Genomic DNA, 24184 nt, shown 5'->3' with positions numbered 1-24184 from the left:
AAGACATTCTGCTTTGGAAAGACTGATGATGTCAACATCCTACAAATACAGCCCGAGAAGTGAGGGGTGTGTATGTGTGCAGTTTCCTTTGAGAGGTGTCCCCTTTTTGGAGACTGGGAAAGCTCATTAAAAGAGGTACATTCTTCTTTGGAAAGTCTGATGATGTCACCATCCGAGGCGGTGTGTGTATGTGTGCAACTGTCTTTGAAAGGAGTGCCCTTTTTGGAGAATGGGAAAACACACTAAAAGAGGTACATTCCGCTTTGGAAAGCCTGATGATGTCACCATCCTACAAATACAGCCGGAGAAGGGAGGGGGGGAGTGTGTGTATGTGTGCAGTTGGGGGGCAGGTGTGTATGTGTTTAACTGTCTTTGAAAGGAGTGCCCTTTTTGGAGACTGGGAAAACACACTAAAAGAGGTACATTCTGCTTTGGAAAGACTGATGATGTCACTATCCTACAAATACAGCCGGAGAAGGGAGGGGGGATTGTGTGTATTTGTGCAGTTGGGGGGTGTGTGTATGTGTGTAACTGTCTTTGAAAGGAGTGCCCTTTTTGGAGACGGGGAAAACGCACTAAAAGAGGTACATTCCACTTTGGAAAGACTGATGATATCACCATCCTACAAATACAGCCGGAGAAGGGAGGGTGTGTGTGTGTATGTGTGCAGTTGGGGGTGTGTGTTTATGGGTGTAACTGTCTTTGAAAGGAGTGCCCTTTTTGGAGACTGGGAAAACACACTAAAAGAGGTACATTCCGCTTTGGAAAGACTGATGATTTCACCATCCTACAAATATAGCCGGAGAAAGGAGGGGGGAGTGTGTGTATGTGTGCAGTTTCCTTTGAGAGGTGTCCCCTTTTTGGAGACTGGGAAAACTCACTAAAAGAGGTACATTCCTCTTTGGAAAGTCTGATGATGTCACCATCCAGGGGTGTGGGTGTATGTGTGTAACTGTCTTTGAAAGGAGTGCCCTTTTTGGAGTCTGGGAAAACACACTAAAAGAGGTACAGTCCACTTTGGAAAGACTGATGATGTCACCATCCTACAAATACAGCCGGAGAAGGGAGGGGGGAGTGTGTGTATGTGTGCAGTTTCCTTTGAGAGGTGTCCAATTTCTGGAGACTAGGAAAACTCAATAAAAGAGGTTCATTCCTCTTTGGAAAGTCTGATGATTTCACCATCCAGGGGTGTGTGTGTATGTGTGTAACTGCCTTTGAAAGGAGTGCCCTTTTTGAAGACTGGGAAAACTCATTAAAAGAGGTACATTCCTCTTTGGAAAATCAGATGATGTCACCATCTGGGGGTGTGTGTGTATGTGTGTAACTGACTTTGAAAGGAGTGCCCTTTTTGGAGACTGGGAAAACACACTAAAAGAGGTACATTCCACTTTGGAAAGACTGATGATGTCACCATCCAACAAATACAGCTGGAGAAGGGAGGGGGCAGTGTGTGTATGTGTGTGCAGTTGGGGGTGTGTGTGTATGTGTGTAACTGTGTTGGAAAGGAGTGCCCTTTTTGGAGACTGTGAAAACACACTAAAATAGGTACATTCCACTTTGGAAAGACTGATGATGTCACCATCCTACAAATACAGCCGGAGAAGGAAGGGGGAGTGTGTGTATGTGTGCAGTTGGGGGGGGTGGTGTATGTGTGTAACTGTTTTTGAAAGGAGTGCCCTTTTTGGAGACTGGGAAAACACACTAAAAGAGGTACATTCCGCTTTGGAAAGACTGATGATTTCACCATCCTACAAATACAGCCAGAGAAGGGAGGGGGGAGTCTCTGTATGTGTGCAGTTTCCTTTGAGAGGTGTCCCCTTTTTGGAGACAAGGAAAACTCATTAAAAGAGGTACATTCCTCTTTGGGAAGTCTGCTGATGTCACCATCCAGGGTGGTGTGTGTATGTGTGTAACTGTCTTTGAAATGAGTGTCCTTTTTGAGACTGGGAAACCACACTAAAAGAGGTACATTCCGCTTTGGAAAGACTGATGATATCACCATCGTACAAATATAGCCAGAGAAGGGAGGGGGGAGTATGTGTATGTGTGCAGTTGGGGGTGTGTGTGTATGTGTGTAACTGTGTTTGAAAGGAGTGCCCTTTTTGGAGACTGTGAAAACACACTAAAATAGGTACATTCCACTTTGGAAAGACTGATGATGTCACCATCCTACAAATACAGCCGGAGAAGGAAGGGGGGAGTGTGTGTATGTGTGCAGTTGGGGGGGTGGTGTATGTGTGTAACTGTTTTTGAAAGGAGTGCCCTTTTTGGAGACTGGGAAAACACACTAAAAGAGGTACATTCCGCTTTGGAAAGACTGATGATATCACCATCGTACAAATATAGCCAGAGAAGGGAGGGGGGAGTCTCTGTATGTGTGCAGTTTCCTTTGAGAGGTGTCCCCTTTTTGGAGACAAGGAAAACTCATTAAAAGAGGTACATTCCTCTTTGGGAAGTCTGCTGATGTCACCATCCAGGGTGGTGTGTGTATGTGTGTAACTGTCTTTGAAATGAGTGTCCTTTTTGGAGACTGGGAAAACACACTAAAAGAGGTACATTCCGCTTTGGAAAGACTGATGATATCACCATCGTACAAATATAGCCAGAGAAGGGAGGGGGGAGTATGTGTACGTGTGCAGTTGGGGGTGTGTGTGTATGTGTGTAATGTCTTTGAAAGGAGTGCCCTTTTTGGAGACTGGGAAAACACACTAAAAGAGATACATTCAGCTTTGGAAAGACTGATGTTGTCACCATCCTACAAATACAGCCGGAGAAGGGAGGGGGGAGTGTGTGTAATTGTGCAGTTTCCTTTGAGAGGTGTCCAATTTCTGGAGACTGGGAAAACTCACTAAAAGAGGTTCATTCCTCTTTGGAAAGTCTGATGATGTCACCATCCGAGAGTGTGTGTGTATGTGTGTAACTGTCTTTGAAAGGAGTGCCCTTTTTGGAGACTGGGAAAACACACTAAAAGAGGTATATTTCACTTTGGAAAGAATGATGATGTCACCATCCTACAAATACAGCCAGAGAAGGGATGGGGGAGAGTGTGTATGTGTGGAGTTGGGGGTGTGTGTGTATGTGTGTAACTGTCTTTGAAAGGAGTGCACTTTTTGGAGACTGGGAAAACACACTAAAAAAGGTACATTCCGCTTTGGAAAGACTGATGATGTCACCATCCTGCAAATACAGCCAGAGAAGGGAGTGGGGAGTGTGTGTATATGTGCAGTTGGGGGTGTGTGTATGTGTGTAACTGTCTTTGAAAGGAGTGCCCTTTTTGGAGACTGGGAAAGCACACTAAAGAGGTATATTCCGCTTTGGAAAGACTGATGATGTCATCATCCTACAAATACAGCTGGAGAAGGGAGGGGGGAGTGTGTGTATGTGTGCAGTTGGGGGTGTGTGTGTATGTGTGTAACTGTCTTTGAAAGGAGTGTCCTTTTTGGAGGCTGGGAAAACATACTAAATAGGTACATTCAATTCTGGAAAGACTGATGATGTCACCATCCTACAAATACTGCCGGAGAAGGGAGGGGGAGTATGTGTATGTGTGCAGTTTCCTTTGAGAGGTGCCCCCTTTTTGGAGACTGGGAAAACTCACTAAAAGAGGTACGTTCCTCTTTGGAAAGTCTGATGATGTCACCATCTGGGGGTGCGTGTGTATGTGTGTAACTGTCTTTGAAAGGAGTGCCCTTTTTGGAGACTGGGAAAACACACTAAAAGAGGTACATTCCGCTTTGGAAAGACTGATTATGTAACCATTTTACAAATATAGCCGGAGAAGGGAGGGGGGATTGTGTGTATGTGTGCAGTTTCCTTTGAGAGATGTCCCTTTTTTGGAGACTGGGAAAACTCACTAAAAGAGGTACATTCCTCTTTGGAAAGTCTGATGATGTCACCATCTGGGCGGGGGTGTGTATGTATGTAATTGTCTTTGAAAGGAGTGCCCTTCTGGAGACTGGGAAAACACACTAAAAGAGGCACATTCCGCTTTGGAAAGACTGATGATGTCACCATCCTACAAATACAGCTGGAGAAGGGAGGGGGTAGTGTGTGTATGTGTGCAGGTGGGGGTGTGTGTGTATGTGTGAAACTGTCATTAAAAGGAGTGCCCTTTTTGGAGACTGGGAAAACACACTAAAAGAGGTACATTCCACTTTGGAAAGACTGATAATGTCACCATCCTACAAATACAGCCAGAAAAGAGAGGGGGGAGTGTGTGTATGTGTGCAGTTTCCTTTGAGAGGTGCTCCCTTTTTGGAGAGTGGGAAAACTCACTAAAAGAGGTACATTCCTCTTTGGAAAGTCTGATGATGTCACCATCCTGGGGGGGAGTGTATGTGTGTAACTGTCTTTGAAAGGAGTGCCCTTTTTGGAGACTGGGAAAACACACTATAAGAGGGACATTCCTCTTTGGAAAGTCTGATGATATCACCATCCTACAAATACAGCAGGAGAAGGAAAACCAGCCAGTAAAGCAAGCAGCCCACCATGTTAATGTATCTCCCTCCAGTATCATAGCATAGTTGGATATGGGTTTGAATCCGGCAAACAGTGTTTGCGTGTAGGGGGTTGTGTGTATGTATGCAGTTTCCTTTGAGAGGTGTACCCTTTTTGAAGACTGGGAAAACTCACTAAAAGAGGTACATTCCTCTTTGGAAAGTCTGATGATGTCAACATCCTACAAATACAGCAGGAGAAGGGAAACTAACCAATAAAGCAAATAGTGCACCATGTTAATGCATTTCCTTGTGGTTGCATAACATAGTTAGATAGGGGTTTGAATGCTGCAAACAGTGAGTGTGTGCAGGGGTGGCTTTATGCAGTTGTCTTTGAAAGGGGTGCCATTTTTGGAGACTGGGAAAACACACTAAAAGAGGTACGTTCCGCTTTGGAAAGACTGATGATGTCACCATCCTACAAATACAGCTGGAGAAAGGAGGGGGGATTGTGTGTATGTGTGCAGTTGGGGGGGGTGTATGTGTGTAACTGTCTTTGAAAGGAGTGCCCTTTTTGGAGACTGGGAAAAAACACACTAAAAGAGGTGCATTCCACTTTGGAAAGACTGATGTTGTCACCATCCTACAAATACAAACGGAGAAGGGACGGGGGGTGTGTGTATGTGTGCAGTTTCCTTTGAGAGGTGTCCCCTTTTTGGAGACTGGGAAAACTCACTAAAAGAGGTACATTCCTCTTTGGAAAGTCTGATGATGTCACCACCCTACAAAAACAGCAGGAGATGGAAAACCAGCCAGTAAAGTAAATAGTGTGCCGTGTTAATGTGTTTCCCTGTAGTATCATAGCATAGTTAGGTAGGGGTTTGAATCATGCAAACAGTGAGTTTGCGCATGTGTGTGTGGGGGTGTGTGTGTATGTGTGCTGTTTCCTTTGAGATGTGTCCCCTTTTTGGAGACTGGGAAAACACACTAAAAGAGGTACATTCCTCTTTAGAAAGTCTGATGATGTCACCATCCTACAAATACAGCAGGAGAAGGGAAACCAGCCAGTAAAGCAAATAACACTCCATGTTAATGCATCTCCCTGCAGCATCATAGCATAGTTAGATATGGGTTTAAATCTGGCAAAAAGTGTTTGTGTGTAGGGGTGTGTGTGTATGTGTGCAGTTTCCTTTGAGAGGTGTCCCCTTTTTGGAGACTGGGAAAACTCACTAAAAGAGGTACATTCCTCTTTGGAAAGTCTGATGATGTCACCATCCGGGGGTGTGGGTGTATGTGTGTAACTGTCTTTGAAAGGAGTGCCCTTTTTGGAGTCTGGGAAAACACACTAAAAGAGGTACATTCCTCTTTGGAAAGTCTGATGATGTCAACATCCTACAAATACAGCAGGTGAAGGGAAACTAACCAATAAAGCAAACAGCGCACCATGTTAATGCATCTTCTTGTAGTTTCATAACAAAATTAAATAAAGGTTTGAATCCTGCAAACAGTGAGTGTGTGCAGGGGTAGCTGTGTGCAGTTGTCTTTGAAAGGGGTGCCCTTTTTGGAGACTGGGAAAACACACTAAAAGAGGTACATTCCGCTTTGGAAAGATTGATGATGTCACCATCCTACAAATACAAACGGAGAAGGGAGGGGGGTGTGTGTATGTGTGCAGTTTCCTTTGAGAGGTGTCCCCTTTTTGGAGACTGGGAAAACTCACTAAAAGAGGTACATTCCTCTTTGGAAAGTCTGATGATGTCACCATCCTACAAATACAGCAGAAGAAGCGAAACCAGCAAGTAAAGCAAATAGCGCACCGTGTTAATGAGTCTTTCTCTAATATCATAGTATAGTTATATAGGGGTTTGAATCCTGCAAACTGTGAGTGTGTGCAGGGGTGGCTTTATGCAGTTGTCTTTGAAAGGGGTGCCATTTTTGGAGACTGGGAAAACACACTAAAAGAGGTACGTTCCGCTTTGGAAAGACTGATGATGTCACCATCCTACAAATTCAGCCGGAGAAGGGAGGGGGGAGTGTGTGTATGTGTGCAGTTCGGGGGGTGTGTGTATGTGTGTAACTGTCTTTGAAAGTAGTGCCCTTTTTGGAGACTTGGAAAACACACTAAAAGAGGTACATTCCGCTTTGGAAAGACTGATGATGTCACCATCCTACAAATACAGCTGGAGAAGGGAGGGGGGATTGTGTGTATGTGTGCAGTTGGGGGGGTGTGTATGTGTGTAACTGTCTTTGAAAGGAGTGCCCTTTTTGGAGACTGGGAAAAAACACACTAAAAGAGGTGCATTCCACTTTGGAAAGACTGATGTTGTCACCATCCTACAAATACAAACGGAGAAGGGACGGGGGGGTGTGTGTATGTGTGTAACTGTCTTTGAAAGGAGTGCCCTTTTTGGAGTCTGGGAAAACACACTAAAAGAGGTACATTCCTCTTTGGAAAGTCTGATGATGTCACCATCCGGGGGTGTGGGTGTATGTGTGTAACTGTCTTTGAAAGGAGTGCCCTTTTTGGAGTCTGGGAAAACACACTAAAAGAGGTACATTCCTCTTTGGAAAGTCTGATGATGTCAACATCCTACAAATACAGCAGGAGAAGCAAAACCAGCAAGTAAAGCAAATAGCGCACCGTGTTAATGAGTCTTTCTCTAATATCATACTATAGTTATATAGGGGTTTGAATCCTGCAAACTGTGGTTGTGTGTAGGTGTGCTATTGTCTTTAAAAGGAGTTCCATTTTTGGAGACTTGGAAAACACACTAAACAAGATACATTCATCTTTGGAAAGACTGATGATGTCACCATCCTACAAATACAGCAGGAGAAGGGAAACCAGCCAGTAAAACAAATAGCACCCTGTGTTAATGTGTCTCCCTGTAGTATCATAACATAGTTAGATTGGGGTTAGAATCTTGCAAGCAGTGAGTGTGTGTGTGGGGGGGGGGGGTGTGTGCATGTCTGCAGTTTCCTTTGAGAGGTGTCCCCTTTTTGGAGACTGGGAAAACTCACTAAAAGAGGTACATTCTTCTTTGGAAAGTCTGATGATGTCACCATCCTACAAATACAGCAGGTGAAGGGCAACTAGCCAGTAAAGCAAACAGCACGCCGTGTTGATACATTTCCTTGTAGTATCATAACATAGTTAGGTAGGAGTCTGAATCCTACAAACAGTGTGTATGTGAGCAATTGTCTTTGAAAGGAGTGACCTTTTTGGAGACTGGGAAAGCACACTAAAGAGGTATAGAGGTATAGGTATATAAAAAGCCATAGATGAGGGCAAGGTAGTCCACACAGCCTACCTGGACCTCGCAAAAGCCTTCGACACAATACCCCACTCGGGCATCATAACTAAGCTTACCAGCTTAAATATCAACCCCTATATCACAAGATGGGTTGCAAACTGGCTCAGAGATAGAACCCACATGGTCAGAATGGCAGGTGCCATGTCCGAATCCAAACCAGTTACAAGTGGCGTCCCACAGGGCTCAGTTCTGGGACCTCTCTTGTTCGGTATATACTTCTCTAAGGTTCCGGCTAACACGGGGGGATTATGGCTGACAAAGTTCGCAGATGACTGCAAACTGGGGGCCATAATCGAATCTCCAGCTGACACAAGCATCCTCCAAAAGGGTCTCACAGAGACGGATGCTTGGTGCCAGAGCCACGGCCTCAAGCTAAATACTAAAAAGTACATAGCGATCCCCTTTGGGAAAAACAAGGTGCCCACAAATTACCACATAGGTGGTAATCCATTAAGTATGGAAGAAGTAATTAGAGATTTGGGGACAAACGTAGATAGTAATCTCTCCTTTGATAATCACGTTGCCAAAGTGGTTAGAAAGGCCTTCTATATAGCCCACCTTATCACGAAAGGGTTTGCATCTAGATCAAGAGAGGTCATTGTGCCCCTCTACTCATCACTCATCAGGCCCATAATTGAGTACAATGCCCCTTTTGGGATGTACCTTACCCGACACCTGCAGCAACTGGAAAGACCCCAAAAGTACCTCACCAAGAGTATCATGGGCTACAAACAGATGTCCTATGCAGCTCGACTAAAGAAACTCCAGCTCTACTCAGTTGCTTACCGCCTACTCAGAGGCAATCTATGCCTGATGTACAAAGCCATGTCAAACCCAGAATTAATGGACATGCTCCACCTCAAAAAATCCAAGTCCCTTAGAGCTACACAATTCAGGGACCTAAACCTCAGCACAAAAATAAATAGGACATGCTGGAGGGACAGATTCACTTCCCAGAGGCTCCCCTCACTCTGGAATGGAATACCAATTCATATTAGACATAGCCCCTCGCTGACCCTCTTCAAGCAAAATCTGGACGCGTGGATGGGAGATTGCAAATTCACCCCTGGGATCTCTTCTGTGTCCCTGCTAGACAGAGGCACAGTAAACTAATCTTAAAAGGGTACCTTCTGTGACCTACTTTAAAGAGGCACAGTAGGCTAATCTAATAGGGAGGCGGAAGCCAAATATACTCTGGCTAGGCTTATAAATGCCCTAGGTCAGATAGCCTAGTATCTACCTATGAACCTATGAACCTATGAACCTATGACATAGTATGATTACAACAGTAAGTGCATTGCACACATCAGGTATCTGCATGGCAAATATATATGTGTACATGTCCCCTCAATCAGTACATAGGTGTGAAGCCTGCATACTACATGAAAACATTTGTTTCCATTGACAGGTTGTGCCGCTGCTTCTCAGATCGTAGGTCACATATGTATGTATGTGACAAGGCCGTCCACTGTCGTTTTCTGTGGCCAAGGTCATCTGTGGCATACACACCCATGACAGTTACTTAAGAGTAGTGTGAGTGAGGGTATATGCCTGGGGTATATGTCAGACATGGTCATACACAACAAAGACTGCCAAGAATGGACAGTCTTTATAGGTGTACGACTGCCTTGTGGATATGCATTCAGGCCTCTAATGTGTTATGTGATACACCTTGGGACTCCACAATACCTATGGATATGTGGATACCAAGGGACACATGACATAACATGAGGCTGTATGTACACATTGGTACCCAACATACATGTTGAGGGCTACCACCTGTGTGATACTGATGGGATAGTATGTATAGTACATGAGGATGACTATGCCATAGTCGGCTTACTGCTATACAGCATGTATCAGACAACAGGTATCTGTCTGTATGATACCCTTGTGTAGGATATGCGTCCCATCCAGGGAATGCATTGTAGGCCAATCCATGCATTTCCAGATTTGGACGGACACATCCCTAGTGTGTCTGCATGTACCTAAGGGGGCTATATGCCAAACAGGTGTGGTCACAGGAATGGGTGGCAGTCATAACCACTGGTTAGTGTTATAGTGTAGCACCGGAAGGATCCAAATGTTACTGGGTTCCCTACTACTGTGTGTCATTTCTCAGGACATCATCCAATGATTGCTTATAGTCATGCTGTTGAGGTTGTGTATACTACCAGACTGCAAATCATTGACAGATATTAACGGTATCACCCACAGCATAGTGTCAACCCATGTCATGCACACGTCTACCCATGTTAGTACATAACTGTAGTAGAATGCATGCTGGCCATTGAAAGATACTATGAGATGTTAATGTGTATGACAGGGTATGCCACACATCCCATGTGTCCACTATGCACGTACATGCAGACAGTGTGCACCCACCATGTTCACAGATGTACACTTGCTAATCTGTACTGCACACACGTACTGTCCACTCACTACACATGCTGGCAACACATTACATTTCAGCCAAGTGGCACATGGGTGGACAATACATACTCAGACCTAACAGTGGTATAAACAATGCTACACTGACAATCAGAGCTTTGATGCATAATGTCTGCTCAGATATACCTAAAAGGATGTTGTTACACTTCCATGTTGACAACTTGCTATTATTGCTACACTGCTAAAGTGTCACCCTGTGCATCAGCAACATGTTAGCCTGTCCCTCCATCAATGATGCAGATGACAGGAGGTGGCACAGGTATCATCATATGCACAGGACGTTATGTTGTTTGCCAGAGCCCGACATTGACCCATCCAATCGACATGTCTGTGTGTGTGTGTGTGTGTGTGTGTGTGTGTGTGTGTGTGTGTGTGTGTGTGTGTGTGTGTGAGGGACAACAGTACAGCATGGGCCAATGTTGATGTAATGTGTGTGTGTATGTGTGAGCCCTAGTTGTTTGGTTAATGTGTGTGTGTCTGCATGCACACAGCTCCACCATGTGGCTGCCATATATGGTAGTTTGTGGGACAGCCACAGACTGTACCTGCTAGGTTGTACAGATCACTGTCTCTGGCCATGGACACAGTACCTGTGCCTGGCAGGGGTGCTATGGACAGTGTCGGGTACCAACCCTGACTGGGTACTGTCATCAGAGGCAGAGGTATGACGACTGGACCCATGTCTCTGCTGGGACTGGCCAGAGCCACGTGCATGTGGTCTACTGGGACGGTCAATGGACAGGCCAGCCCCAGCATTGTTGGGGCTGGTATTGCCACTACAGGAGTGGCTGTGAACTGTGGGCTGTCCGCAACCACTGCCAGCTGTTGCTGTTGCTGACATGCGTCCGCGTCGACGTCGCAACTGTCCCGCACGGTCCTGGCTCATGGAAGACATGTTGTGGAGGGCATCTAATGTCTCCCCCCAACGTCTATCAATGACCTCGGTGTATGTCCGGATGGCACCGGCAAGGTCACGGATGATGTCATTGATAGCGGTGTAATGTGCCCTCTGCGCCCTAAGTCCCTGCCTGGTGTACCATTCCGGACGTGCCTGAGCCTGCATTACAGCCCAGAACATACTGGTCATCGTAAGACCTGTGAGGGCATGCCTGCCAGGGGCAATACGACCAGTGGTGCTCCCCCGAGAACCCCTGGACCTCCACCTATGTGGTACCATTCCAGGTCTATGGCTATGGCTGCTGTGAGGAGATGCAAGTGCCATGGGTACCACACTCTCCTGGTCAATGCCAACTGTATGCTGTCTCTCGCCTATGGCCATTGATGGTGAGGGATGTATTGACAGTATGAGTGTGTGCATAGATGGGGTTGAATGTTGTGTACTGTCGATTGGCGGACCAACGGCAGACCCTGTCAAATCTTCCTGTGCCAATATACATGTGTCATCATCACCACTGTTCGTGGCAGTGGCTTCAGGTTGCCTGCTGCTTTTGCCAACCCCTAACTCAGCACCTGTGAGAGGAAGACAGGAAACACACTTTACGGTCTGCACATGCACGCATGCACACATGCTGACATGACCACATGCACACATGAACACATGCACACATGCACACATGAACACATGCAGACACATGCACACATGCACACATGCACACATTAACACATGAACACATGCACACATGCACACATGAACACATGCACACATGGACACATGCACACATGCACACATGCACACATGCACAAATGAACACATGCACACATGCACACATGAACACATGAACACATGCACACATGCACACATGGACACATGCACACATGCACACATGAACACTAATACACACCTCACTACAGCACATACACACACATACCAGCAATCCAACACATACTCTATATTGGGTGAAGGTGGGTGTCAGTATCACAAGGTAGACTGTCACCACACACATGTCAGCATGCAGAATATGTGTTGCACAAGACCATGCAGTGCAAGTGTAGACACCCCTATTAAATGGCAGTATGAATGGCTTTGATGCAACTGTGTAGTTGTTCAGTGATTGGCTACACCCTGGAACATAATGTGTACATGAACACAACATTGCTGTGCAGGTATTATCAGCTCTGCAATGCCCTGTGCACCATCACTCACAAGGATACATGCCATGGCTGCATGTGTTATCTGTGTGACACATAGATATCCATGTCTGAGTGCAGTGTCTGTGTCCATAGCAGATAATAGTGGGCACGGGTGTAGCACATGCATGCTATGTACACACGCGGGATGTGTGGTGCATGTTGACGTGAAGGAATCCCAATGCTCTACATGACCAGTGTACAGTGGTTATGGTGAGTGTGGGACATATTGCAGATATGTGGGTGCCTGACCTGGCATGGCATGCTACATGACTGCAATATTAAACACCACACATACCCAATGTATGTCAAGTGACCTATACACCCACTAGCATTCCAGGACATATATGGGACACTTTGTGTGGATGGTGACTGTTGTGCATATTGTGTATACTGGCATATGTAAGCACACAGACAACATGCTATGCATATTGTGTATAGGTGCATATGTTAGCACACACACAACACTGAGGTACAAAACAATGACTGCTATGAGTAGTACTGTGGTCACTGTAACTGGATGGGGTGTAGTACCCTGTGCCATCATCAACATGGATCTTGTGGTCACTCACAACTACTAATGTGTGCAAGACCACTGCCTAGCATGCTGTACCTGAACTGCAGTGCCGTGGCTACGTTCACAATTACACAACCACCTTGTACATGAGTGTGTGAGGTGCCCAAAAGGGAGCATTGCCTAACATAACTGTGTTATGTGTTGCAGAGTGTTGCACAGCACCATGATAGGCCTCTACCCCTGAGGTACATTATGTGTGTGTGCATGACATGTGGGATACTGAAGTGTGACCTTACAGCGGGTGTGTGCTAATGCCAAATGTAGCATGTTTTCGTGTACTGCGTATGATAAATGTGCTTTGTTGTGTACAGCTGTAGCAACTATGCATTTCCAATGTGCAGTACAGTGTTGCCACAATTGTGTATGCTGCAGTGTGCATTGCATGTGATTGAGGCAGCTACTGACTTTACTGAGATGACTGATGTCTCACAGCAAACATGCACAGCATGCATTATGCGTAGGTGTGTTACGTGTACATGGCCTACACCTCACCTATGACATGCACATTCCATTACCAATATTAAAGTGTTAACACACTCACCAGCATGCATTGTCTGCCCTGCTGTCACACCAGAGGGACCTAGAAGAATATGACACAGTTTGTCAGTGGCCACAACTGTGGCATTGCTACTGTGAGTGTGCTAAACGACAGTGGAACAACAGTCAACAGTCACAGGTGTACGGATACTATTCCAAATATCAGTATTGCATATGTTAGGCAGCACAACTGCTAAACACACAGTACACATCTCACATATGCATATTCTAACAATACAGGTAACGGTAGTCTACAGCTAGGGCATATTACCTGCACACACCATGTCATCCTGCTGGGTGGCTCTGGCCTCTATGATGACACATGTGTGATGCTGTTGCTGCTGTAGGCCAGGAGCCACCATGCTTAGGAGCAGCTCCTCTATTCTGGTGAGGGGGGATGTATGGCTGCCCCACCACCTGTGGCAAGATGTTGCCTATGGATATCAACGCACGCCGCCGGACATGTCTAATTAAATCACTGCAGTGATGGCGTACCTGCTCATATGTCCGGTTATGCATGCCTATGTCATTTACGCAGTGCAGTACGGTCATGCTGGTGCTGGCTGGATCTGGAAAAAAGCAGGTTATAGTGCTGCACCAGGCTGTTCAGAATTTCCTGCTCCTCCACAGCTGAATACGATGGATTACGTTGATGAGCCGTAACCCTGGAAGACAATTAAATGATATGTGTGAGCATGTCATGTGGCACACAACATTATGAATTACAGATATCACTTAACTGCCATATGTAGCATCTATCTGTCTATCAGAGGATACACACATTCAATACCACATATCAGTGCTCAGCCCACAACTGGCTGACAGTGCCTGCAACACTCCATATAACACACCAGTATACACCAGTAGTCGGCACACTGTTTGGGATACAATGCACAACCTCGCCCCGGGGGTATATATCAAGCTAATGCATGAAGAAATATGTCATCCAATGCAATGAATGTCATGTACATTTATAGTATTACCGGTAAACCACCCTAGTCTTTGATGCCATACCCCTACCTAACATATGTGCACAGTTGTTAATATAGCTGGCATACTGCTGTAACAGAGTATACATGTAGCTAGGTACACACACATACCCTGTAATACACATGTCATTGTGGGCATGGTACAGGCATCATTAAAGACACATCAGACATACATACAACACAAAGATGTATGCTGACACAGATGAGCATTACCTGTGCACATTATAGTACTGTGTGCCCCTACTTACAGATACCTATGCCTGTGGTATGTAATCTGTGCAGACTACAGGAAACACACAAGACAGCGTTACCAGGGACTGTGAACATACACCATACTGTGCTGTTTAGGCCTACAGCTTCAGGTAGTACAGCAATTCATATGTGAGCTGGAGTCACCAGCAGTACCACTTACTGAGCATACATGTATTGCTTCAGCCTACATTGGGACACCACAGTCATACACAAGGAACTACGTCACAAAATATGCCATCCTACTATGTCTGCATCCCAATAACTGACACATCTTTCTCCGGCCTCACACCTAGGACACAAATTGCCATGACAGACACAACCTCACCCTAAGCTATCACACCTTTACAAACCTTGCACGCGGTCACTGTCACACTCATTCCACCTCAAATAGCAGGTATTGCACTGAGTACATGTGTGTGTGTGTGTGTGTGTGTGCATTGTGTGATAGGTAGGTAATACGCTATTGGCCCTAGGGCCTAGAGCAGCCTAGCCATATGCTACCCTGGCCTTTGACACACATGTAAGGTGATTTCACTTGCTTCTGTCAACTGGATACACAGAGGTGACTCCCAGGGCATATTACCTATCTCCAAAACAATCAGCAGGGGTATGTATGACATCTGCTAATGAGGAGCCTTGTTTGTTCATGCTGGGTGGTTTAGTCCAGAGTATGGCATATTTGTGGATAGGAACCTGTACCTCCAGCATGTGCTGTTTAGTGAGGTGACAAGGATTAGGGCCTTATGTCATGTAGCCCGGAGGGATTGTGAGGTGTTGTCATGGGGGTTGGCTGACTGCCATGGGTGTGACATACCTCTGTATGTCCGGCAGTGGTAACCTCTGGGTGGGCGGTATGCAACGCACTCTAGCTGTGCATTGTGAGTCAGTCTGCATAGGTCATGTGTTTGAGGGCAGTATTACTCTTTGTTAGGTATGTCTGTGGCCTTTCCACTTGCTGTAGTTGTCATGTGAGATACATACCACACGGGGCATTGTGATGAGTAGAGGGGAACACCGACCTATATTTCCCTAGATGACACACCTTTTGTGATGACACGTACTATGTAGACAGATTACATTACTACTGTGGCACTGCGATTATAAAAGGGGAGCCTACTGTCCACAGGTGTCCCGTGTACCCTTCTGACACCATCACTTTTAGGCAGGCTACCACCTATGTGACAGTTACTGCGTAAGGTGTTTTGGAATGGGGTATGGCACTGCAGTATCAACACTGGTGTTCAGTCCATGCCTTGGACAACAGGCACCTGTTGCAGTACATATGACCCCGTGTCTCCCTCACTCTCTCTCATATATATATATACATATCTATCCATATCTATCCATATCTATTCATATCTATACATATCTATACATATCCATATATATATATATATATATATATATATATATATATATATATATATATCTACATATATCCATATATATCCATATATATATATATATATATATATATATATATATATATATATATATATCGATATATATCTATATTTATCCATATTATCCATATATATCTAAATATATCCATATATATATATATATATATATATATATATATATACACACACACACACACATATATATATATATATATATATATATATATATATATATATATATATATATATATATATATATATATACACACACACATATATATATATATATATATATATATATATATATATATATATATATATATATATATATATATATACACACATACATGTAAACATCCATTTCTGTACATATAGCTGCACATGTAGGCACATATACTGCCCACCTTTCATGGTGGGGATGTCAATTATGCAACAGTTGTGAGACATACGGTTATGTAATACTATTGCACAATGTTGTGCAGAATGCATTCTGCTGTCCTCAGGGCGTATAGCTGTTGCAGGCCTCACTGCCTGTAGCTCAGTCCCACAGCATTTAACACCACATGACATATACCAGCACTGCTTGCTTTCCGCAATGCCACACACTACAATCTACATACATATGTGCACATAGCAGCCTTCAACAACATACTTATGTCCAGCCTTCAATAACACTTGCAGTATGTCCCTTGCCCTATGCAAATGTACATGTACATTTAGATACGGACTGCTGCCACATATGGATGATTCACAGTATGTAGAGTACCCTTCAGGCACATCATTTGGATGTCAGCAAATACATATCTGTTACATACCTTACCTTTGTATTCCTCACCTCCTTCTGTTGTAGGTGTTTTTTTATTTTTTTATTTATTTATTTATTTATTTTTGGTTTTGTTTCCTCTGTGTGTTGCTGTTTGTTTTTAGTGTCTGTCTCCTTCTGCCTGTTTGTGTCTGTCTGTCTTTGTCTGTCTCTCTCGCTCATGCTCTATCTCTCTCTCCCAGTTGTTGCAATGATATTATTACATGTGTGGACAGCAGATACAGGCTGCTTTTCTAGGTATCTGCACATGTGGATGTGATGGCCTCTGCACCAATTGGTGCCAACCATTTAGTAATTGCATGCAGCCTGCTGTGTGGTAATTGCAGTTCTCACTGTGATTTCAGGGCACTGCTATAAAATGATAGGTTAGGTATGCATAGCCCTTTCAGTTTTGCAAGGTGGGGACCATGCTTGTTTGCTGTGGACACTGTTGTCTCAGTCAGAAGGTTGGTATATGTCTCATATCTGAAGCTGGGTTGTAGCCAGTGAAATGCATGTTGTACTGAAACCTGACTGTTGCTTCTTCCAGTACACTCTTCTCAGTGTGTAGGTTTACTCACACCTCCTAATGCTAACACTGGATACATGGGAGTATGTACTTTCTTTTCGAATTAGAGAATTAACTGGCATACAACAGTAGTTATTGCAATGTATTCCTATGGCTTTCCTATTTTCCCTTTACATTCACTTATTGTAATGCATGTTATATTTCTTTCAGCACCAAGTTATTGTATATATGCTGTGGTGTAGTGGTACTTCATACAAACTGGTGAGTCCAAGGTCCCTGGTTTGAGACTGACAAGGTTTTTTATTTTGCTGCTGAGCAGTACAAGGGCCTTGTCATCCAGAGTGACTAAGGCACTTTTAAGCAGTTGTAAGCGGGTTTGCGTGGGTTTGCGCGACACTTAGCGATGCTAAGCTAAGCTTAGCTTAGCTTATTTTATTTTAGCAATACTAAGCCAAGCTTGGCTTAGCTTATCATATCTTAGCAATGCTAAGCTAAGCACACACATGCGCACATTGGTGCAAACCCGCTTACTACTGTTTACAAGTGCTCACTCCCGCTAACCCCTGCGCTCATTTCTTTGACAGAAAAGTAAATGGGGAGATTGGACTGTGGTGATAAAGGGTGCACAAAGAGGGGAAGACAATAGGGAAACCAGCTCGGGATGTACAGGATGGGTGTGGAGAGGTTTCATAGCTGCCCATTTCTTTACCAGCAACAGCTGTGCATATGCAATACATTAGGAGGGACATTTGAAACCTTCCACCTCTGAGAGAGGGGTGAGGACAACTAAGTATGTTGTACTACCAATTATGAATATCAGGCACATCCACTGTTTGTGAACTGCTACACTGTCATTAGTACATTACTCACTTCTGTACAGTTTGTGGTTTGTTTGTGTTGACATTAGCACAGTCTGCTCAGGACAACTGGACATATTTCACTACTGTGTATGTCTACCTACACCCTTGGTTGTGCCTGAATACATGGCTATATAGTACCTTTGGCTAGGGGTGCAGAAGTGCAGAGTGCATTATTTATTATAGTGTGATGTTTATCTTACTGAACATGCAGAGTTGCTGTCTACCTGTAAGTCTATAAAGGCTAGTAGTCTGTCTGAGTAGCTCCCACCTGTGGACATAACCAGATGGTAGACAGAGGTCAGCCTAGTATTCTTTGACTGTGCACCACAGCAGTCTTTTCAGCACCTGAACAATGGCATTGTCACAGGTTATTGCTAGCAGTACATGGCTACATGCTTTGATATTTCTGTGTTGTACTTCTACATAAGGACATGCTTGTGGGATTCATTCTACAGATATTTGCAGAGTGTGTAACAGCAGACAAGCTGATATGCCTATGTGTTTCTGACTCTTCCAAGCCTCAGATACTCACAGGTATATATTTGAACAGCCTCAGGGAAAAGTACATATAACTGAGATACACCTGTGATATATTTCAGACATTTTGCAGTTCAGACTTTGGGGGATTCAGAGCATATGTATTACTACACCTTTTCTGATGTGCAAGCAGTGTCTACTCTCACTTTTTGACATTTGTCATTAAGTGAGATTCCCCACCTTTCTGCCTACTGTTAGTACATTTCACAGGGAGTCAGAGGGGCACAGCTAACATTTGTTTACAAATCAGGGTCATCACTGTAGATCAGTCACTGTTGGGAGGTCTGGCCTGTGACCTATGCAAATATGCCAGTGTTTATCCTGCTCTGATACTGCGTGGGGTTTGTAAGGTGCTACAGTAACATTATTCCCTACAAGCATGGCTGATTCTCTTTTCACAGTCATGTTCATAGGTTCATGGGTTTATACTAGTCTATCTGCCCTAGGGCATTTACAAGCCTAGCCAGAGTGTGTTTGGCTTTTGACACCCATTTAAATGAATTTTGCTGTGCCCTTTTTTGAGGTTTAGTTTACTGTGCCTCTGTCTAACAGTGACACAGAAGTGATACCTGGGGTAAACCTACGATCTCCCATCCACTCATCAAGATTCCTCTTGAAGAGAGTCAGTGAGGAACTCTGCCTAACCTGGACCGGGATTTTATTCCAGAGTGAAGGTAGCCTCTGGGTTATGAATCTGTCCCTCCAGCATGTCCTATTTATTTCTGTGCTGAAGTTTAAGTCCCTCGAGCGCATGGCTCAATGGGATTTGGATATTCTGAGGTGCAGCATGTCCATCAATTTTGGGTTGGACATGGCTTTGTACGTCAGTCACAGATCGCCTCTAAGCAGGCAGTAAGCAACCGAGTAGAGCTGACGTTTTTTTAACCGGGCAGCATATGGCATCTATTTGAGCCCTTTGATCCTCTTGGTGAGGTACTTTTGGGGTCTTTCTAGTTGCTGCAGGTGTCTGCTAAGGTACATCCCAAAAGGGGCATTGTACTCAATTATGGGCCTGATGAGGGATGAGTAAAGAGGCACAATGACCTCCCCTGATCTGCATGTGAATCCTTTCATGATTAGGTGGGCTATATAGAATGTTTTTCTAACCACTTTGGCCACATGGTTGTCAAATGAGAGATTACTATCAACTTGTGTCCCCAAGACCCTAATTACTTCTTCCATACTTAGTGTATTACCACCTATGTGGTCATTTGTGGGCACTTTGTTTTTGCCAAAGGGAATGACTATACATTTTATGGCGTTTAGCTTGAGGACATGGCTCTGGCATCAGTTGTCTGTTTCTATGAGACCCTTTTGGAGGATGCTTGTGTCAGCTGGAGAGTTGATTATGGCGCCCAGTTTGCAATCATCTGCGAACTTAGTCAGCCACAGTCCTTCCATGCTGGCCTGTACCTCCTAGAAGTATATACCAAACAGGAGAGACCCCAGGACTGAGCCCTGTGGGATGCCACTCGTAACTGGTTTGGAGTCTGACATGGATCCAGTAATTCTAACCATGTGGGTTCTGTCCTTAAGCCAGTTTGCAACACATCTAATGACATAGGGGTTTATATTTAAGCTGGATTGCTTATCTATGATGCCCAAGTGGGGTATTGTATCGAAGGCTTTTGCGAGGTCTAGGTAGGCTGTGTGGACCACCTTCCCCTCGTCAATGGCCTTGGTGACTGTTTCAAAGAAATCAACCAGGTTTAAGAGGCAGGATCTGCATTTAACAAAGCCAAACTGGGTATGATCTAGTGTCTGTAGTTCCCCAATATCCCCATTTATGAGTTCCATGATGATCCTTTCCATAGCTTTGCAGACCAACCTAGTCAGGGTTATGGGGCGATAGTTTCCAGGATCCGTTGAGGCACCACCTTTGTGGAGAGGGACCACTATTGCTGTATGCCACTCTTTGATTACATAACCTGTAGTAAGGCTAAGATTGAATAGTAGCTTTATATTAGGGTTCAGCTCCTCTTGGAGTTCATGTAGGATGCAGCCCAGGACACTGTCTGGTCCCATTAATGCTGTGTTATTTGCTTTGGAGAGGGTGTTTTTTACTTGAGCATCTGAGATGTCAGGGGGGTAGCACTCTGCTGGAATGGATATTTGATCTTTTGGTGGGGATGGCGGGAGAAGTTTGCGCTGAACCTGTCAGCCAGGATGTTGGCAATGTCTGTAGGTTCAGTGTATTTTTTATCATTATGGACTAATTCTGAGCATATCTGGGAATTCCCACTCAGGTTCCTAACATAACTGAAGAAAGCTTTGTGATTATCTTTAGTGTCCTGTGCAATTTTTTTCTCGAAGTTGGCCTTAGATGATTTTATGAGTGCCCGTAGTTTTTTGCTAATACTGATCAGAGGTGCCTTCGCTTTTTGGGATTTTGCCCTGTCATGTAGTAACTTCCTTCTTCTATTGTATAGTTTGTTTATGGCTGGGGTCCACCAGACAGGACGCCTACCTTTGGGGGATTGGGTCTTAGTTTTATTTGGGATTGCATGATCCATGCATTCCTGAAGGTGTTCATAGAATGCGTTTATAAAGGATTCTGCTGTCTGAGCCGTATTTTCCACAGGCCCGGGGGCTTTGAAGGATTTCACCTCGGTTTTGAGTAGTGTGAGGTTTGCTTTAGAGAAGTTTTTCACTGTGATTTTCTGGGCAGGGGTTGGGGTCGGGATGTGGATATCCAGAGAGATTAATTTATGGTCTGATCTTAACAGTGAGGGATACATTTCTGGTCTGGAGCATAGAGTCGCCATGTTGGTGATGATCAGGTCCAGTATGTTTTCCCCTCTTGTGGGAGTGGTCACAAGTTGTTCCATAGCATTTGAGTTTATAAATTCTAGGAACCTTTGGGCTAGGGTGCTGGAGCTAGAGTAATGCTCCCAGTCTATGTTTAGGTAGTTGAAGTTGCCCAATATAATGGTGTTTGGAGAGACATTCATATTTTCCAGTGTTCTCAGGAAGGTCGAGTGGGGTTCCTGGGTTTGGGAGGGTGGTCTGTAGCAGGCTATAAACTGGAAGGCAGTTTTACCCACTATTAGTTGCACATGGATAGTCTCTGATGCTTCTTGCTGTGCCACTAACCTGGAGGTGTGGGAATCTTTGATGAATATTGATACTCCCCCTCCTTTTGTGGGTCAGTCCGAGTTTTGAGGCCAAAACGCATGGTATGAGGTATAACCTGGTAGTGCTGGGGTGCTCTCGGGAGCCTTGAACCAAGTTTCTGTTACTGCACAGACATCGATGTTCTCCATGCTAAGGAGAGTTTCTAGTGCATGCATCTTGAGGTTTAGACTTCTGGCATTGAGTAGCATTACTCTTAGTTTCTTGTCCCTTGTGATACCTATGGAGGTGGGTTTGTCTTTTGAGCCTTGCCTAAAAAAGGCACTATGGGGGTGGCAAGAGCCTTTGCCAATATCTGAAAGCCCAGGGGTGACAGGTGCAAGCCATCCCTAGCGAAGCAGCGTGGTTTGTCAAGCATGTCATCCCAGGCTGACAAGCATTGGATCCCCTTTGAATGACACCAATACTTAAGCCAATTGTTAAATTGATAATCTTCTCTTCATATTGAGGCATCATTCTTGGTGAGGGTAAGATGCTACTCAAGGTCAGGGTCATACCGGCCTGGGCTACATGCTCAGAGAGCTCCTCTATGTCTCTTTTCATGTAGTCCAGGGAGGTACATCTCAGGTCATTCACACCAGCATGGACAATGACTGAGTCATATTTGTACTTGCCTTGGAGTGACCTGAGTGCTTGTGTTATGTGGCGGATCCTAGCGCCTGACAGGCAGCTCATCGTGACCTTCTCCTTATTCAGTCTAGAGAGCGAGACGTCAGTGTGCCTGATGATAGAGTCACCTACTACAAGTGTGTTAGGTGTGTTGTTTAGCCTTAAGGGCTGTGACTGATCGGCACACTGGTTTTGTGAACTAAGTGTTGCATGTGTTTTGTTTTGGGGTAGCAGTTGCTTGGGTGTCACAACACCAGCTGGTTAAGGCCCACAGAACAAGATTTGTGTTATGCCATTCCTATTTTCCCTTTACATTCACTCATGGTAATGCATGATATATTGCTTTCAGCACTAAGTTATTGTATATCTGCTGTGGTGTAGTGGTACTTCATGCAGACTGGTGAGTCCAAGGTCCCGGGTTCGAGACTGGCAACGTTTTTTATTTTGCTGCTGAGCAGTACAAGGGCCTTGTCATACAGAGTGACTAAGGCACTTTTAAGCAGTTGTAAGTGGGTTTGCGTGGGTTTGCGCGATGCTTAGCGATGCTAACCTAAGCTTAACTTATCTTATTTTATTTTAGCAATATTAAGCCAAGCTTGGCTTAGCTTATCATATCTTAACAATGCTAAGCTAAGTGCACACATGTGCACACTGGTGCAAACCCGCTTACTACTGTTTACAAGTGCTCACTCCCGCTAACCCCTGCGCTCATTTCTTTGACAGAAAAGTAAATGGGGAGATCGGACTGTGGTGATAAAGGGTGCACAAAGAGAGGAAGACAGTAGGGAAACCAGCTCGGGATGTACAGGATGGGTGTGGAGAGGTTTCATAGCTGCCCATTTCTTTACCAGCAACAGCTGTGCATATGCAATACATTAGGAGGAATATTTGAAACCTTCACCCCTGAGAGAGGGGTGAGGACAACTAAGTATGTTGTACTACCAATTATGAATATCAGGCACATACCATGTTTGTGAACTGCTAAACTGTCATTAGTACATTACTCACTTCTGAACAGTTTGTGGTTTGTTTGTGTTGACATTAGCACAGTCTGCTCAGGACAACTGGACATATTTCACTACTGTGTATGCCTACCTACACCCTTGGTTGTGCCTGACTACATGGCTATTTAGTACCTTTGGGTAGGGGTGCAGAAGTGCAGAGTGCATTATTTATTATCGTGTGATGTTTATCTTACTGAACATGCAGAGTTGGTGTGTACCTGTAAGTCTATAAAGGCTAGTTGTCTGTCTGAGTAGCTCCCACCTGTGGACATATCCAGATGGTAGACAGAGGTCAGCCTAGCATTCTTTGACTGTGCACCACAGCAGTCTTTTCAGCACCTGAACAATGGCGTTGTCACAGGTGGTTGCTAGCAGTACATGGCTACACCCTTTGATATTTCTGTGTTGTTCTTCTACATAAGGGCATGCTTGTGGGATTCATTCTACAGCTATTTGCAGAGTGTGTAACAGCAGACAAGCTGATATGCCTGTGTGTTTATGACTCTTCCAGGCCTCAGATACTCTCAGGTATATATTTGAACAGCCTCAGGGAAAGGTACATATAACTGAGATACACCTGTGATATATTTCAGACATTTTGCAGTTTTGACTTTGGGGGATTCAGAGCACATGTATTACTACACATTTTCTGATGTGCAAGCAG

The sequence above is a fragment of the Protopterus annectens genome, chromosome 9.part0 (assembly GCF_019279795.1).
Source record: "Protopterus annectens isolate FY-2018-M chromosome 9.part0, PAN1.0, whole genome shotgun sequence".
Lineage (NCBI taxonomy): Eukaryota > Metazoa > Chordata > Ceratodontiformes > Protopteridae > Protopterus > Protopterus annectens.
This window is presented reverse-complemented; position numbering follows the sequence as displayed.